This window comes from Artemia franciscana, chromosome 13 (assembly GCF_032884065.1).
Source record: "Artemia franciscana chromosome 13, ASM3288406v1, whole genome shotgun sequence".
Lineage (NCBI taxonomy): Eukaryota > Metazoa > Arthropoda > Branchiopoda > Anostraca > Artemiidae > Artemia > Artemia franciscana.
The window spans coordinates 35,715,391-35,734,398 of NC_088875.1; the positions used below are offsets into that span (position 1 = coordinate 35,715,391).

General features: G+C 34.8%; 1 long non-coding RNA gene across 1 annotated transcript; it reads right to left on the bottom strand.

Moving 5' to 3' along the window:
* Nucleotides 1–1,951: 1,951 nt before the first annotated feature.
* On the bottom strand, nucleotides 1,952–17,612 carry LOC136034867 (uncharacterized). The gene is made up of 2 exons (XR_010619263.1): nucleotides 17,525–17,612; nucleotides 1,952–2,336 (listed from the first exon to the last, which is right to left on the bottom strand). It is a non-coding gene; the product is annotated as an uncharacterized LOC136034867 (long non-coding RNA).
* Between the last annotated feature and the right edge of the window lie 1,396 nt (nucleotides 17,613–19,008).

A 19,008-nucleotide genomic window follows, 5' to 3' on the forward strand; every position in this document is an offset into this window, starting at 1 on the left:
TAGCGTAAAGAGTGAGGTATTGTGGAGGAGACGAACCCCCTTAAATACGTAATAATTTCTGTTCGTTTTAGGTTCTAATGCTGCCCCTTACTTCCACCTGAAGAAACTTTTATTTTATTTATTTTCTCATTTTTTTTAATGCTAGAAAATCCTGCGGTCCTTTCATGGAAGTTTTCTTCACTTATGATAAATTCCTCCATGGAAGGATCCCCCCACGTAACCCCTTCCCCCAACCCTCCTTTAACGTGATAAAGTCCTCGTGAAATCGTCTGTATACATCCCAATAACCGTTACTATATGTAAACAATGGTTAAAGTTTGTAACTTGCACCCCTCCCCCGGGACTTTGGGGGGATTAAGTCGTCCCAAAAGACATAATTATTAAGTTTTTCGACCATGCTGAACAAAATGGCTATCTCAAAGTTTTGATCCAGTGACTTTGGGAAAAATGAGCGTGGGAGGGGGCCTAGGTGCCTTCCAATTTTTTTGGTCACTTAAAAAGGGCACTAGAACTTTTAATTTCCGTTAGAATGGGCCCTCTTCCGACATTCTACGACCACTGGGTACATACCATCACCCCTAGGGAGAAGAAAAAACAAACAAATAAATAAACACGCACCTGTGATCTGTCTTCTGGGGAAAAAATACGAAATTCCACATATTTGTAGATTAGAGCTTGAAACTTCTGCAGTAGGATTGTCTAATATGTTGAATTTGATGGCGCGATTTTCGTTAATATTCTTTGGCTGTTAGAGGGTGTTTTGCTCTATTTTCTAAAATAAGACAAATTTTCTCAGGCTCGTAACCTCTGATGGGTAAAACTAAACTTGATGAAACTTGTATATTTAGATTCAATTCTTTTGATGTAACTAATTGTATCAAAATTCCATTTCGGTGTTTCGGTTACTATTGAGCCGGGTCGCTGCTTACTACAGTTCGTTACCACGAACTGTTTGAAAGGGCGTTTAATTAGAATAAATAAAATGAATTAGAATAATTCAGAATAATTAGAATATTTCGTTTAATTAGAATAGACACGAGTTGCACTCCGTGCAACTCGTGTCTATATAGACTGTGCGTTGTTGCGTAACTATTCAGGCTCTTCGACTTCAAAGATGGAAATTTAGTTAAAATCATATTGGAAGGATTAAGACTGTTTTGCTTATCACTCTAATTCATCTTTTTCATCATTTATGATAGCCTTATTAAGTTTAATAGTTTATTGATCTGTCTTAAAATAACAAAAGCTTTGAGGCTTAGCGTTAAGCTGCAGCAGATAACAACTCATGCTTCAGCAATGAAATTTGGATTCCAGAGAGAAACATTACTGAGCTGCACTCACAGAATACTTTTATCAGTTAAGCTTTTTGCTTAGTAATCTCAAAATTCATAGAGGGTTCGTTGTGAGGCTGCTCATTCAAATTGATGCCTACATCTAACATAATCATCCAATATAATCATCATACATCTAACAATAAAAAAAGACAAAAATTGAAATGAGTTATACTCCTGTTGAACTAAGTTGAACCTTTCTATTCGACCTGACAAATACAGGCTGATCGCTTTTTCTGAAGAACTGACAGGACTAGTAATTCTACACATCGAAACATAGCAAGTCCCATTTTGGTGGAATATTTCTTAAGAGATTCAACTCCTAAGTTACAAATACGTCTTTAGCATGACTTGTTTTGATTGGCATACCTCCGTTTTTGGTATAATTAGTACATCGGAGTGAATCCTTTTCTGAGGCTTGCCCATCTTTCTATGTTGGAGAGGATGCACTTCTTTTTCTCTGGGGGAGCTGTCTAATTAAAAAATAATATTTGCATGGTAGTCATATGCTCAGCACGATTAAAGTTGCTTATAATTATCCAGTTTTCAGGCTGGGTGAGGGGATCCAGGCCGAAAAAAAAACACCTGGCAATGCTATTGACGCTGTCTAAACGCAAATGAATATTTGCCGTGGCCTTTTAATAACCATCTTTAGATGGCGTAATGGATTGTAAATTTGACAAATTGTGCTATATATAAAGTTCTGAGTAAGGAGGAGGAGGTGGCTCCACTAATTCTTCATACTTTGGAGGGTTATCAGATTTGCGATCGTACATAGTTGTGTTTTGAGTTGCGCTGCTAATGTTTGCTTCAGTCCCTTCATCTTGTTCATGTTTTGTTAGGCAAGTCATCCCAAGGGTAAATCCAAAGCTGAGTAAAATGAGCCCAATGACGAATTCCGTTAGTGAATTACCCACAACAATTGCAGTGACACCCAAACTGATGAGTATTAAGGATCGCAGCACAATAACACAAAGGACCTGGTAAGATGGCAAGTGAGGCATCCTGAAAAGAAAATTTATTGAAACTTATGGTAAAAAACTCAAATAGATACCCAGGAAAGACATCTCAGGATGATCAGTAGGTATGCTTTCGAAACAGATTAACTATATTTTCAGTGGGTTATTTTTCTGTATTTTTCATTGTGTTTTTTTTTTTTTTTGGTTTCATATTGTAGTGTTTTGTTGTTTATTTTTATGTTGGTTTCGGTAAATAGTCTCATGCTCCATACTCTTTTTTTATTTTATATTTTTTTTTTCATTTTAGCATATCCTCGGAAACTTCGCTTTTGTTGTGCTATTATATAAAAATGATTATTTTCAATAAAATTGTTCTATTACTAAATAGAAAAACGTTATTGATTTTTTTTTCGTTTTCCGCGACATTAGATAAGGTACTTGTTAATTAAACGAAACACACTCAAAAATTACGTTTAAGGTTAAATCTCAGAAAACCGGTTTCATAGCAACAATGACCTAACGGGTGATAGAATACATTGAACTTGTATCATTTGGCCTATATACGTATTTGCACATTAAAAGGTGGGTGGGCGTTAGTTTAGGTTAGGGGCGCTGTCCAAACCCCCCCCCCACCTCTAATGTGCCAATATATAGCTCAAACTATACTATTATATAAACTAAAGGCTATATTTGATTAAAATTAACCTAACTTCACTTCTTCATTCATTTAACAAGTACTATACATACCGCTATGTTTTCAGTTATCCTAACTCCTTTAACCTTGGAACTGTAGCAGTAGCTGGTGGGTTATCGAACTTGCCATCTTAATAGATTTGGACAAGGTTGTAGCCAGGATTTTTAGTTGGAGAGGATTTTTTCGATCGGGTGGGGGCAAAATAAGAAAGGAATAGACCCTTCCAGTTTCTACGTAAAAAACACGAAATTAGAAAAACACACGAAAAACCAAATATATACCCAGAATATGTATCTCGGAATGGAAAAAATGCTATGGAATTTTGTATTCCACGATATTAGATAACATAATCTTTTCATTTATCCTGGCTTCTTTAATCTCAGGAATGTTTAATTACTGGCATTCAACGTGTCATTTAATGGATTTGGAGAAGGGTGTATCCAAGATTTTTATTCGGAGAATTATTTTTCTGGGGGTGGGGGGGGCTTCAAAATAGGAAAGAAATAAGCCTTTCCAGCTTCTACCTAAAAAAAACGAAATTAAAAAAACACCCACACAAAAAAAGAAAAAACACTGATTTTTGTGTCCCCTGACATTTGATAACACTGTTTTCATTTATCCTGGCTTCTTTAATCTTAGGAATACTGTGATTGCTGGTATCTAACTTGGCATTTTAATACGTTTGGGTAGGCTATCCATAATTTATATTCGGAGAGGATTTTTTTAGGGAAGGGAGGGGGGTTGCGAAATAGGAAAGGAATAGACTTTTCCAGCTTGTGCCTGGGAGAAAACACGAAACTAAAAAAAAAAAAAAACACAAAAAAACAAAAAGAAAGAAAAGATACCCAGAAAAGATATCACAAAATGGAAGAAACCCTATTGATTTTGTGTCCTTGATATTGGATAAGACTATGTTTACATTTATCCTGGATTCTTTAATCTCAGAAACACTTTAGATACTGGTATCTAACTTGTCATTCTAATACGTTTGGACATGGGTGTAGGCTATCCAGGATTTTCATTCGGAGCGTAATTTTTTAGGGGGAGGGGGAAATAGGAAAGGAATTGACTTTTCCAGCTTCTGCCTAAAAAAAAAGAAATTTGGTATTTTTAAAAGTCAACGCAGTGACTAATTAAAAAGCAATTTGTCTCTAAAAAGCTATTGTATTTTGTTTAGGAGGACTGGCTCATTCGATCGGAAGTCAAAATTTCTATTTCCTTTTCAAAGGTTGAAGGGGATATTAGAAGGGAACCAATCCATCTCCTCTTACATTTGTATCTCTAGGAACTCCCTACCCCATGGCATCGGATCAAAACTATAGACAAAGTAATACGATGAGATCTGTCTATTAGCAATTTATCACACAAAGAATACATGGAGCTAATCCTCCAAATGGTCCTAAGCTTGTAAAAGCGGGAAATTCACATGTTACAATTAAGCATTAAATCCAAAGAGAGGGAAAAAAGATTATAAAGATTAAAACGTCACCTCACAAAAAAAGTAAGAAAAATGAACACATTAAATAAAGCAGATTAAACATACTACAATAATTGCTAAAAAAAAAGAGAAAAAGAAGAAAAGAAAGCAAAGAAAAACAAAAGAATGAGAAAAAATCACATGGAAACCAAATATTATTTCTATAAGTCTTTTAAAGATGCCAAAACAGTGGCATTCTCGAGCCAAATCTGGAAGGATAATCCTTATAGAATGACACGCAAGGAAGGATTTAAAGTACGATTTTTCTTTCGGAGTGTGCAGAATTTAAATATTCTTAAAACTATGGAGCCGATAATTCTACCGATCTGATGCAAAGGATGATGTAAATCTATGGGGCCTGGACATATCACCGTTGAGCTGAAGAAAAGTGAATGATTAACAGGAAAAAATATAAAGTTCTGCAACATGAAGTAAAAGACTAGTTGCTGAACGTCCTGGATAAGATTTATAGATTTGTTTTAAGTAAAAGATTAATAGCATTTTTGAGATATCCATTTTGCTCAGAACCACCCAAAAGCAAAAAACTGCCTCCAAGTAGGGCATCATCCTAGCCACTCAAGGGTAATACGCACTTTTCTGTTAGTATCTGGTGGGGGCGTTGGAAGAGTCTTGGGACTACGTCATACCTCCAACGTTAGAGATTAAAGATGTTTGTCTCATTTCGCTTCAAAGAAGGTTCTACCTGCTTACTTTTCCACGAAAAGCTGAGGGTGGACTAACCACAGCTTGAGCTTATCTCGCTTTTACACAGAGTCCTGATCTAGCTTGTTTTTGCACCCAATCAGGACAAAGCTCGACCTCACCCTGAATCATTATTAGTTAAAATCAATATCTTTCAATATACACCTTAATAATGAAGCCGTCAACCCTCCTAGATCATCGAAATGAAGAATATTATCAACAAATGTTTGCACGACAAAAATAATGTAACATGCTTGAATCACCTCATCTAGGAGTGTTCGGTGTAAAAACAAAAAGAAAAAATTTTGTCTTGGCTCTAAAGCTATATTTCTTCTTAACGATTGAAAGAACTATTTAAGCTTAGGGACCGTGCATTCTGGCTCAAGGACAAGCGAAAGTCATCCTTTTTTTTCACTTCAGACAACAATTAGGCGTAGCTTTTCAAAAGCCATTTTTGATGTCATAGTCAACGATCCGACCTAAGGTCCACAAGTTTTGTAAAACCATAATCCTTACAACTTCCTCGTTATCAACTAAAATTGGTGGTATAAAAAAAAGAAAGAAAGGAAAAAAAAAACAGAAATGACAGAGTTGCTCCCTCAGCATTTTTTTTTTGTTAAATCAAACGTAGTGCTATTATTGCATCTAAAATATGACTTGTGAGATTTAAACAATGACAGAGGTCTTTTTGCAGTAGAAACTTACATTACTACATATTTGATTTATGTTTATAAGCATGAATGACCTTTGATTCCTTGCACAGAGATCAAAGAAAGTTTATTTCGCCGATATAACGAATTTCTATCTAATTCCAGTGGTAATGCCTTCATGGTTTTGACGACACCCATAGCCACGACTCTTTTCTTCCTTTAATGATTTAAGTTGAATGGCGATTCCCTCAGAGCAAGACGCAGGTGCATGTTAAGTAATAGGGGATGTTTTCTAAGAGACGCGGGTGAATATTAAATAATAGGGGATACATTCTAAGAGACGCAGGTGCATGTTAAGTAAAAGGAAATGCTTCCTAAGGGATGAAGGTCTTGTTAATTTCCTACGAGATTTAGGTGTTACTTTGTTGTTATGTAATAGTGTTTGGTTTTCACGTCATATTTTTGCTGTTGTTAAGTAATAGGACGTGTTAGAGTCCATTAGTCAAGCGGGGGAGTTTTATTGAGACATTTTTCTTCAAGATATTTTTCAAGATGTTTCAAGACATTCCGTAACGTTTTAAAGTGAAAGCTACCCTTTTTTTTTGCTCCAGACAGTAATTAGGCGCAGGTTTTCAAAAGCACTCTTTATGTCATAATCTAATATCATGTCTAAACTCCACAAGTTTTGTGTAACCATAAACCTTACCACTTCCTCATTATCAACTGAAATTGGTGGCATAAAAAAAAGAAAGAAAAAAACAACAAAAACACAGAGTTGCTCCATCAGCATTATGTTTTTTTTACTATGTCACAGGTACTGCTAATATTACATTTAAAACATGATTTGACTTATTTAAAAAATGACAGACGTCTTTTTGCAGTAGAAAATTTCATAACTACCGATTTTATTTAAATTTATAAGCACGAATGACGTTTGATTTCTTGCACAGAGATCAAAGAAAGTTGTATTTTGCCGATATAACGAATTTCTATCTAATTCTAGTAGTAATGCCTCACTGATTTTTACAAAAACCATAGCCACGACTCTTTTTCCTTTAATGATTTAAGTTGAATGGCGATTCTCTCAGAGCAAGACACAGGTGCATGTTAAGTAATAGGGGATGTTTTCTAAGAGACGCAGGTGCATGTTAAGTAACAGGAAATGCTTTCTAGGAGATGAAGGTCTTATTTATTTTCTAAGAGATGCAGATGTTAAATACGTAATAGGGGGTATACTTTAGTTGTTATGTAATAGGATTTGGTTGTTACATCATATTTTCTCACTGTTACGTAATAGGGCGTGTTAGAGTCAACTAGTCAAGTGGGGGAGTTTTATTAAGACATTTTTCTTCAAGATGTTTTTCAAGACGTTTTCTTCATATGTTTTCCTCAATATGTTTTCTCTAGACTTTCAAGACATTCCATGACTTTTTAAGACATTTTTCTCCAAGACATTTTTCAAGGCATTCCAGGACGTTTTTTAAGACATTTTTTTTAAGAAATTTTTCTTTAAGACATTTTTAAAGACATTTTTCAGTATGTTTCATGACATTTCAAGACGTTTTTTAAATATGTTTTTCTTCAAGGCGTTTTAATGACGCTTCAAGACATTTCAAGGCGTTTTTTAAGACATTTTTCTTCAAGACATTTTTCAAGACATTCCAAGACGTTTTTAAGAAATTTTTCTTCAAGATGTTTCAAGATTTCCTTAGTTCTTATGTAATAGGGAATGTTTACTTATGTTAAAGATGACGCATTCACAAGTGACTTGTTTTTTTTTCAGGGCCCGTGGGAGATCCGCGCTTGTAATTGAGGAGGACATACACCTGGGATGTTGTTTAATTACGATGTATACGTGGGGTGTTACATAATACTTTAAGAGATTTTTTTCTTTCAAAGCGTTTTGTCTTATTTCTCAGGAAACATAATGCAGACAAATTTTTTCGTCCGCATTAGGATTCAAAAGGGATTCCCGCTCAATGGAATGGAGCGCTAACTAGTTGGACTATGAAAACCTTTCTAATACTATGATTCAGCTAATTAGATTCTAAATGATAACCTATTGCACGCAAGGAGAACCCCCCTATTCGCACATACTAGAATGATTAAATGACTTGTATTTTTGAATATACCTGCAATAAGTGACACACAGAGAGGAAAATCATTTACTAGAAATTTCCTATATTTGTAGTGGACCCGCATATTAAATAATGATTTTAGAGAGTGTTATCAGATAATATCATGATTTGCTCTTAGCGCATTTTTCAGGTAAATTTAAGCCTTATTAAGAGCCATCTCTGAGAGATCTTAGTGAAAAATGCGCCGTTTCTATTGCACTATCGTATGCGCCTGCATGTTAAATTCCATTAATTTAAATCTGGATACTAACAAATTCACATTTAAAAAATTAAGCATAAAATCGAATAAAAAATTAGTCACATTCTTGCATTCGGTTATTTCTGAAAGGTTTTAATGAAAATACCACCGTTCCTTGAGCCAAGCCTATTCATATTCGCGCCACCGTGCCAATATGGGGTTAACTCTACCTGGCAAGCAATTCAAGAGAGGGAGGGTTGTTACTAGAGGTAAAATTTTATATACGCTTTACTTCAAGTTTCATAAAGCTCCTATAAGCAAAAATAAAGAATTTTGCATTGCAATGTATCTTGCTAGAAGATAAATCACTGACATGTGTGTGCTGTGGATCTTTCTTTCCGGCTCAAATAAATTCCTCTGTTTGCCATTGCTACCTTACGACATTACTGCCTCTGAAACTCGAGCCTGATTATGCTTATAGTTTTTCGAATTCCAAATCAACTGAGTCTCTTAAAAGTTTCGCACAACAGCATTTTGGACTTCAGTCGGCTAAAATTGTGGTTTTGCACCACAAAATGGCTTGAAATACCGCTTTGCTGGAGGACAGTCTTTTTGGCTAAAATAAATGTTTATGTTAACCGTTTATTTGTAGGACTACCTGCACCCTTAAAAAAGAATGCACCACCGCACGGCATTACTGTTTCTGAAACTCGAGGCTCAATTTGAGTAAAGTTTTTCGAATCAATTGACCATCTCAGAATTTTCACGCGGTAAGTTTTCGGACTTCTTTTGGCTAGAATTGTTGTTTTGTACCGCAAAATGACTATAAACACCATTTTGCTGTGAGAAAGTCTTTTTGGCAAAAATATATGTCTATGATAACCGTTATTTTGTAGGACTACCTGCACCTTTAAAAAAACTGTGCCACCTTGCAGCATTACTGTCTCTTAAATTCGAGGCTCAATATGCGAATAGATTTGGATATTCTTAAATTAACTAATCTCCCAGTATTTGCACGCTGTAGCCTTTTGGACTCCTTTTGACTAGAATTGTTGTTTTGCACCACAAAATGGCTGAAAACGCCACTTTGCTGTGGGACAGTCTTTTTGGCTAAAATAAATGTCTATAATAGCAGTAAATTTTGTAGATCTATCTGCACCTCTAGAAACGAATGCCCCTCCATACGGCATTAATGCCTCTGAAACTAAAGGTTCAATTTGCCTATAGCTTTTCAAATCAATTGACTATCTCAGAATTTTCAAATAAGGCCTATGTATGTCGAAGTTTTTTTCAGAATTTTATTGTGCGTTAATTTTTTCTTCATGAAACTCGATTTCATCTTCATCAAAGTTGGTTTATATTGATTATTCCTTCGTGAAACATGTTGCATATAATTTTTTTTTTCGTCGTGAAGTTTGTTCTGCGTTATGTTTTTTCTCTTCATGAAACTAGGTGCACGATATTTCTGTTTTTGTTCATGAAACATGTTGTATGTTGATTATTTCTTCGTGAAACCTGTTGCATGTTAATTTTATCATTGTAAAACTTATTCTACTTTTAGTTTTTCTTCGTGAAACTTGTACATTGATTTTTCTCCACGTGAAACTGATTTGTTCATGGATATTGCTGCGTGCTGATTATTGTTCGTGAAACTTTTTGCAAGTTGATTTTTCTCTTCGTGAAACTTGTACACCGATTTTCTTCACATGAAACTGATTTTGTTCATGGAATTCCTTGTGTTTTGATTTATTTTTGTCTTTGCAGGGGCCGGTTTTTGTTCGTGAAACCTGTTGCATGATAATTTTTCTCTTCGAGAAACTTGTATATTCATTTTTTCTCCTTATGAAACTGATTTTGTTTATGCAACTTGTTGCGTGCTGACTTTTTCTTCGTGTAACTTGTACTTTGATTTTCCTCCTAACGAAACTGATTTTGCACATAAAACTAGTTGAGTGCTGAGTTTTGCTCGTGGAACTTGTTGGATGCTTATTTTTGTTCTTGAAACTTGTTCTATGTTGATTTTTCTCTTCGTGAAATTGCACATTGATTTGTCTCCTGGTGAAACTGATTTTGTTCGTAGAAGTTGCTGCGTGCTGATTTTATGGATTTTTATATTGATTTTTCTCTTCATGAAACTTGTGCATTGATTTTTCTCCTTGTGAAACTGATTTTGTTCGTGAAACTTGCTGCATGCTGATTTTTGTTCGAGGAACTTGTTGTGTCCAGTTTTTTTTCCGTGAAACTTTTTGAATGTCGGTTTTTCACTTTGTGAAACTGATTTGGTTCAAGCAACTTGTAGTAGGTTAGGTTTGTCGTGGGTGTGGTTGAGCCAACACCTAACCTACACCGTGGTTGACCCTTCATGAAGCGTAATCTAACCCAATTCTGCCTAGCCTACAATGTGTAGGTCTGGTGTAGGCTCCACCTTGTTTGGTAACCTAACCTAACGTAATAAAAGTTCCACGAACAAAATTAGTTTCAAGAAGAGAAAAATAAATGTAGAAATTTCACGAAGAGAAAAATCAACATGCAAACATTTAAAGAACAAAAATCAGCACGCAGCAAGTTCCACGAACAAAAACAGCACGCATCAAGTTTTTTGAATAAAATCAGTTTCACGAGGAGAAAAATCAATGTACCACTTTCATTAAGGGAAAAATCAACACGCAACAAGTATCGCAACCAAAAAACAAGCACACAGCAAGTTTCACCAACAAAAAATCTGCACACAACCAGTTCCATGGACAAAATCGGTTTCACGAGAAGAAAAATAAATGTAAAAGTTTCACGAAGAGAAAAATCAACTTGCAACAAGTTTCACGAACAAAAATCAGAACGCAACAAGTTCCACGAACAAATGTCAGCCCCTAACAAGTTCCAAGAACAGAAACAGTGTCACGAGGAGGAAAAATCAATGTATGAGTTTCACGAAGAGAAAAATCAATATGCAACAAGTTTCACAAAAAATCAGCACGCAACAAGTTCCACGAACAAAAATCAGCATGCGACAAGTTTCATGAACAAATTAAGTTTCACGATGAAAAATATCAATTTACAAGTTTCTTGAAGAAAGGAATAAACGTGCAACAAGTTTCGTGAAAAAAAAAATCAAAACGCAACAAGTTCCATGAACAAAATCAGTTTTGCAAGAAGAAAAGTCAATGAATTAGTTTCACGAAAGGAAAAGTCAATATGCAACAAGTTTCGCGAACAAAATCAGGACGAAACAAGTTCCGCAAACAAAGAATCAGCACACAACAAGTTCCATGAACAAAATCAGTTTCAAGATTAGAAAAATGAATGTACAAGTTTCACGAAGAAAAAATCAACTTAGAAGAAGTTTCACGAACAAATATCAGCACGCAGCAAGTTCCATGAACAAAAATCAGCACTCAGCAAGTTCCATGAACAAAAAAGTTTCACAACGAATAAAGTCAATGTACGAATTTTACGAAGAGAAAATCAACATGCATCATGTTCCACGAACAAAAATAAGCATGCAACAGGCTCCACGAAGAAAAGTCAGCACAAAACAAGTTTCATGAACGAAATCAGCTTCACAAGTATAAAAAAAATCAATGTAAAACTTACACAAAGAGAAAAATCAATATGCCACAGTTCACTAAAAAAAATCAGCACAATACAACTTCCACCGAACAACAAATCAGCACGCAACGAGCTCCATGAACAAAATCAATTTCACGAAGAGAAAAATCAACATGCAACAAGTTTTTACAAACAAAAATCAGAACGCAACAAGTTCTACGAACAAAAATCAGCCCCTAACAAGTTCCAGGAACAGTTTCACAAGGAGGAAAAATCAATGTATGAGTTTCACGAAGAGAAAAATCAAGATGCAACAATTTTCACGAAGAGAAAAATCAAGATACAACAAGTTAAAAAAAATCAGCATGCAACAAGTTCCACGAACAAGAATCTGTACGCGATTTGCTCCGTGAATAGAATCGCTCTCACGAGGAGAAAAATCAATTTAAGAGCTTAACGAAGAAGATGCAACGAGTTTCACGAACAAAAATCAGCACGCAACATGTACCACGAACAAAAATCAGCATGCAACATGTACAACGATCAAAAATCAGCACGCGACAGGTTCCAGGAACAAATTAAGTTTCACGGTGAGAAAGATCAATTTACAAGTTTCACGAAGAAAAGAATCAACCTGCAACAAGTTCCATGAACAAAATCAGTTTCACAAGGAGAAAAATCAATGTATATGTTCCACGAAAGGAAAAGTCAATATGCAACAAGTTTTGCGAACAAAATCAGGACGAAACAAAGTCCACAAACAAAGTAGCGTGTTCGTTTTTAAAGTCGCAGGTACTCCTACAAAATAAATAGCTAACATAGACATTTATTTCAGCCAAAAAGACTGTCCCACTGAGCACACGTATCCGTGATCTTTCTTCTAGCAAAAAATATGCAAAATTTTTTATTTTGGCTTATAGAAGCTTCGTAAAACTTGAAGTAAACGAAACATTACCTCTAATAACAACCCTCTCCTTCAGCAATCATTTACTAGAGTGGGCTAACCGCATATTGGCACGGTGGCGGGAAAATAAATAGCCTTGGCTCAAATAACCGTGGTATTTTCAGTAAATATGAAGATAACCGAATACCGAGATAACTGAAATAACCGAATGCAAAGACCTGTCTCTTTTTTTGCTCCTTTGTATGTTTCTTTTGTCAAAATGTGATTTTGTAAATACAAAAATTTAAATCAATGGAATGTAACAGACAGGCACATCCGATAGTGCAATAGTAACGTGGCATTTTCACTAAGACCTCTCAGAAATATCTTCTAATAGGTCTTAAATTGACCTAAAATATGCGCTAAGAGCAACCCACAATATTATCTGATAACACAATTTCTAGTAATCGATTTCTCCCTCTGGGTGTCAATTATTGCAGGCATGTGGGAACATGCAATTCATTTAATCATTCTAGTATGCGTGAACAGGGGGTTCTCCTTGCATGCAATAGGTTATCTTGTAGAATGTATTAGCCGAATCATAGTATTAGAAAGGCTTTAATGGTCCAACTAGCTAGCGTTCCATTCCACTGAGGGGGAATCCCTTTCGACTCCTAATATGGACAAAAAATCTTTAGATATAAAATTCTCCCTGAGAAAAAAAAACAAAATGCCTTGAAAGAAAAAAAATCTCTTAAAGTATTGTGTAACACCCCACGTGGACATAGTCATTACGTAACATCCCACATGTTTGTCCTTCTCAGTTAAAAGCGGGGATCCCCCACTGGCCCTGCAAAAAAAAACAAGTCACTTTTGAATGCGTCATGCTTAACTCAAGTAAAAATTCCCTATTACGTACTAAATGAAGAAATCTTGAAACGTCTTGAAGAAAAATGTCCTAGCAAACAAAATGAATGTCTTCAAACTTTTTGAAAAACCATTTTGAAGAGAAATGACTTAAAAACGTCTTGAAATGTCTTGAAACGTCATGAAAAACGTATTGAAGAAAAATGTCCTTGAAAAACGTCTTGGAATGTCTTGAAAAATATTGAAAACTTTTTGAAGAAAATTGTCTTAGAAAAGGTCTTGAAATGTCTTGAAACATCTTGAAAGACGTTCTGAAGAAAATTGTCTTAAAAGAAGTCTTGAAAAATGTCTTGAAAAAAAACGTCTTGAAACGCCCTGAAAAACCTCCTTCTTGAAAAATGTCTTGCAAAAAGGTCTTGAAAATATCTTGAAGAAAAATGTATGGAAGAAAAACGTCCTGAAATTTCTTGAAACGTCTTGAAAAACCGCTTGAAGAAAAATATCTTGAAACGTCTTGAAAAATGTCTTAAAGAAAAACGTCTTGACAAATATCTTGAAGAAAAACGTCTTGAAACATCATGAAAAACATCTTGAAGAAAAATGTCTTAATAAAACTCTCCCGTTTGACTAGTGTACTCTAACACGTCCTATCACGTAACAATAAAAAACTCTGATGTAACGACCAAAATCTATTACATAACAACCAAAGTAAACTTCCCTATCACGTAATTAACACCCGCCTCTCTTAGAAAGATAATAAGATCTACATTTCTTCGAAAACATTCCCTATTACTTAACATGGACCTGCGTCTCTTAAATAATATCCGCTATTGCGTAACATAAACCTGCGTGTTGCCCCGAGGGAATCGCTGTTGAACTTAAATCATTAAAGGAAGGAAAGAGTAGTGACTATTATTATCTACTGGTGTATTATTTTGGCAATTATTATCTATTGATAGTGGCTTTTTTTATCCATATGTTAGTGTAAATAATTTGTTTTTGTCTTCAGAAAAAAAATCAAAAAAATTGTTTTAGTCGGCGATTACAGTCTAAATATATACCATCTTGACAAACAAAGAAAAAAGTAGAAATGTAATTACGTACGTGAAGGCTTGTGTTTCTTGGATATGAAGTCCTAATTAGTATTGCATCAAATCGGTTAAAAATACAGACATTATCTTAGATTTCCCAAGTCTTGTCGAGAAAAATAACATATTAAGTAACAAAAAAGAAACATAAATGTATCATTTATAAAACATAGTTTTTCTTTTTAGAGCAAAAAAAAATGTAGATTTAAAAGAAGAAACCTGTGTCTGTGTCCTAAGACACGGACTCAGATGTGCCTCGAGTCTCCCAAATTTTAATAATTTCAAATCTCTTCTGGTATCTATTGGCTTTATAAAAGTCTTTCCAAAAGACTTTTAAATTCAAAACTAAAGACCAAAGACTAAAAGTAGTTTTCACAAAGTTTATATTCCCTCTGCTTGTGGATATACAGAAAAGGTGAGGGGGAGGGGCTACTGAACAAAGGCTTTAAAAATCTTCTACATAGAAATAGTTTTTTACAATTCACTTAATACTGGAACTACAAACTACACTAGGTGGCAACACGCAACCTTCGGAGATGTTATATACGGGGCAATAGGGGTAGTCCTTTCGTCAATTTGTTTATATAGGTGGTTGAAATTAGATGCCGTAAAATCATAGCACAGCTTGCCATGATATGAAGAATTTACGGCAGTTGTGTGAATTTTTTACAATTTTACCAATTTTACAGCGATTGCTACTTTCAAAGAAATATCAACAGTGAAGAAGTCGATTACACTAGATAAAATTAATTGTATCCTCTTCTAAAATCTAAAACATTATATACGGACACTTTAGACTAAACCACTCTTCCAAATTCAATCTGCTAGTCTTTGTTAGACCAAATCAGGGGCGGATCCAGGATGTTTTTAGCGGGGGCGCAAAATATTTTACTTCGATAAACTTGCGAACAGAGAAATACCAGCAATTTAAATGGAACCTCAACGATTATAAGCCTTAGGTAGTTTGTGGAAATGGCCGTAAATTTAATCTAAAATCTGCTGAGGGTTAAAGTTCTAATAAATCTGTTGGATTAAAATGATGTAAAAATACTGATACAAAAAATATTAAGTTATAGAAACCACCCCGTCATAACAAATGAAAAGCTATTCGCCCTCAACGAAAAATATGATATTTAATATGGCAGTATGATATTATACCCAAATCCACTACTACGTTAGGGGGCCACGCGCCCCCTGGATCTGCCACTGGACCAACTGGATCGATCACGAGACTGTTGCTTGTAGGTTATTAGACATAAATACTAGTTTTTTCTGTTGAAAGCAACGAACAACATTAAAACTTAAAGCAAACAGAAATTACTACGTATATTAGGGGGAGTGTCCCCTCTTAAATACCCCACTCTTCACGCTAAAGTTTTTTTTAGCACTTTTGAAAAGAGGTTCTGATTCTAATTAAACTGTCCTTATGTTTAAGGAATTGTTCTTAAAAAATTGGGACAAAAAGTCAAACTTTAATGTAAGAGCGGGGTATTGGGATGGCAGCAGCCTCCTGCTAATATACCGGATAATTTCTCTTCGTTTTAAGTTTTAATGTTGTTCGTTGCATTCAATAGATTTTTTTTTTTACTTAATTTCTGGTCGTTTGTCAAATAGTCACATTAAATCCACCTCGCCCTCCATGGCAAATCCCCCCTACCAAAGATTCTTCCATAGAAAACTCCTCTGATGTAAAATCCTTTCCGCAGGAAATACCCCCAGACAATTCCACCCTCGCTGCGAATTTCCCCAAGAAAATTTCTTTCGGACAGATCCGCCAGAAAATTACTCTTTAGCGTACTTTCATTTGAGAAAAAACATTCTTTTTATATTTTTTCAGGTCATGGCGAAATACCCCCTGTGTGTGAAATTATTCCTGGAAATCCCACCCCCAATGGAAAGTTTCTCCCGCGTTTTAGTTTCCCCATGGAGAATTTCTGTCTGTGTGGTTCCCCGGTGTAAAATATTCTCTGGAAAGCTTACCTCCGGAATGTTCCGTCCCAATGGGAAATTTTCCCGGTAGAAAATCCATCCTTGGAAAATCCCCCTATCTTCTAGAAAATGTCTGTATACTTCCCTATAACAAGTACTATATGTAATCAATGGGTACATTTTATAACTTAAGGCCTTTCCTCCGGGGACTGTTGGGGGTCATTTCATCCTCAAAGGCATAGTTATTGGACCTTTCAACTATACTGAACAAAATGGCTATCTCAAAATTTTGATCAATTCTGCTTTTTAGAGTTTCGCTTACTATTGGGCCGTGTCGCTCCTTACTTATAGCTCGTTTCCACGAACTGTAATTTATGGTATTAAACTGAAAAAAAAACAATGTTTTCCTTGGAAAGTAAAGAGTAAATTTTAAACTTCATTTCTTCTAAAATGTTGGACTGGGTAAGAACTGGGGAACAATGAAGTGGCTGAAGAATATGATATTGAATATAGGGATAGAATTGATGCGAAAATTAATTCTACTACTTTGAAAACCATTATAAATGTTAAGAGTTTTAATAAATAGAAGAAACCGAATTATACAATAACTTTAAAAAAGTGAAGAGGAACCTTTTCTATACTTTCTTCCCCTAAATCAGTTTACTTCGACTACATACTGAATTGATAGCTGATAATAATTTCAAAAACGTCAGTTATTAATATTTGAAGCAATTCAAAAAGGTTTTCAATAAATAGTAAATATAAACCCTGCCCTCTTGTAACATCCTGAAGACATGAGGCGTGCCTTTTGTTTGGAGTTCCCCTTCTATATTACTATATTATCAGGGACTCAGGCCTACCAAAGATTCTGCTTTGGAGAAACTGTTTCCTAGAAAGCTTCTTTTCTAGCCCTATGCCTCATGTTTTTCTTCTATAGTATAGAATTTTTTTTATATAAAAAAATATTGACGTATAATTCTCCATATTTTTGGAGTAGGTGTGCACACCCCTCCCCCACTATCCAAACGCCACTATTTTTAATTTACATCACAAGTTATAGCAATTTGTCTCATAAAAGTTACCTTCATTAAATATTTCAGCTAGATGTAAAAAGGCACGCACAAAATAATCCAAAATATGGATAAGTCAACTTAAGCTTACGGATCGAATGATGAATTTTGATTCTGAGCTAGAGGTTTTATTGCAAATAATGGTCTTATCATATCATAAATTATCTCGAAGTCATCCTTTATTTAAATCTAATCGGCTGGATTAAACATACGACTTAAAAAAATAGAAAAATTTAAGATACTGATAGTATTAGAGAGGTGAGGAGTTCAACTACTCATGAGCACATTCACTAGAATTGTTTTATTGCCCGAGCATATGAAAAAAATGCCCCCCCGTCTCTCAATTGGCACCCCTGTTCTTATGTGTTTGACATAGCTGCACAAATTTGTGAGAGGTAATACTTCGTACCTTCGTTTGATGTCTATATTAGTTTCTTAAAACAACTACATTTGGCACTTTTTGTATGACTGTCGAAGTTTTACAAAAATGTTTTTTGTCAGGTTCATTGATTATATTAAAAACTAACGAATTTTTTAAAGAAAATCTAGTGAAAATTACCCTTCTTGAAAATTTTAAAAAGTAAAGAGCGAAGTTGAAACTTGAACAAAATTCCTTGTTTCACAGTTCATGCATCATATCTGTGAGGCTGAATTGAGCAGACTGGCTCATAACATTTCCCTTTATTTGTAGAAATCTCAAAACTAGCGTTTTACCGAAAACACAAAACACTTTGTGCTTTTTTTAGAGGACAAACATAAAGGGTTTTAATATATTTTAAAAGTAAGCAAATAAAGTAATTCAGGATGCTGTTATATGATTTGAATTCTTAAATTGATGATTTTTTTACTAACGATTTTTTTTTACTTCAAAATGTATAATAAAGTAGCAATATCATGGCCGGTGAAAGATTATTGAGAGCCTTATTAATTAATCTTTAATTTTTTGCAAGATACCTAAGGATATTTCTACTTCTGAAACAACTACAAAATTTCTACTTCTCTCACTGGCGGGTCCAGGGGGTGGGGGAACCTCCTAAAGAATTTTTTTGGCGCCCTCTTATTCTGTTTTTTTTACTATTTTTTTTAGAGTAAATTTCTCAATTTGGTCTATTATTGGCACCTGTGTCACACTGGCCCCAAAATTTTGCTCATTGACGCCCTTGTCACATTAGGCCTCCCCCAAAATTTTGCTCTAGATCCCCCCTGATATTGCTTTTTACATGAGTTGTGTTTTTTCGGTAAAACTTTAGTTTTAAAAATACAATAAATATAGAAATTAGCATCAGTCGATTTGTTTGGGATGGTTTCATTAGAAAATCTTTGTTCTAAAATTGAAGTTTGCCAAGATTGTGTTTATCCCCCCCCCATTGTCTTATTTTGTGAAAATTTTCTAATGCTCGTTATGTTTTACACATAAAATCTAAATTTAATGCATGTGGATTCATTGTAAAAAGAAAATTCTTTTTATATGTTCCTTGTTGTCAAAATCCCGTTTT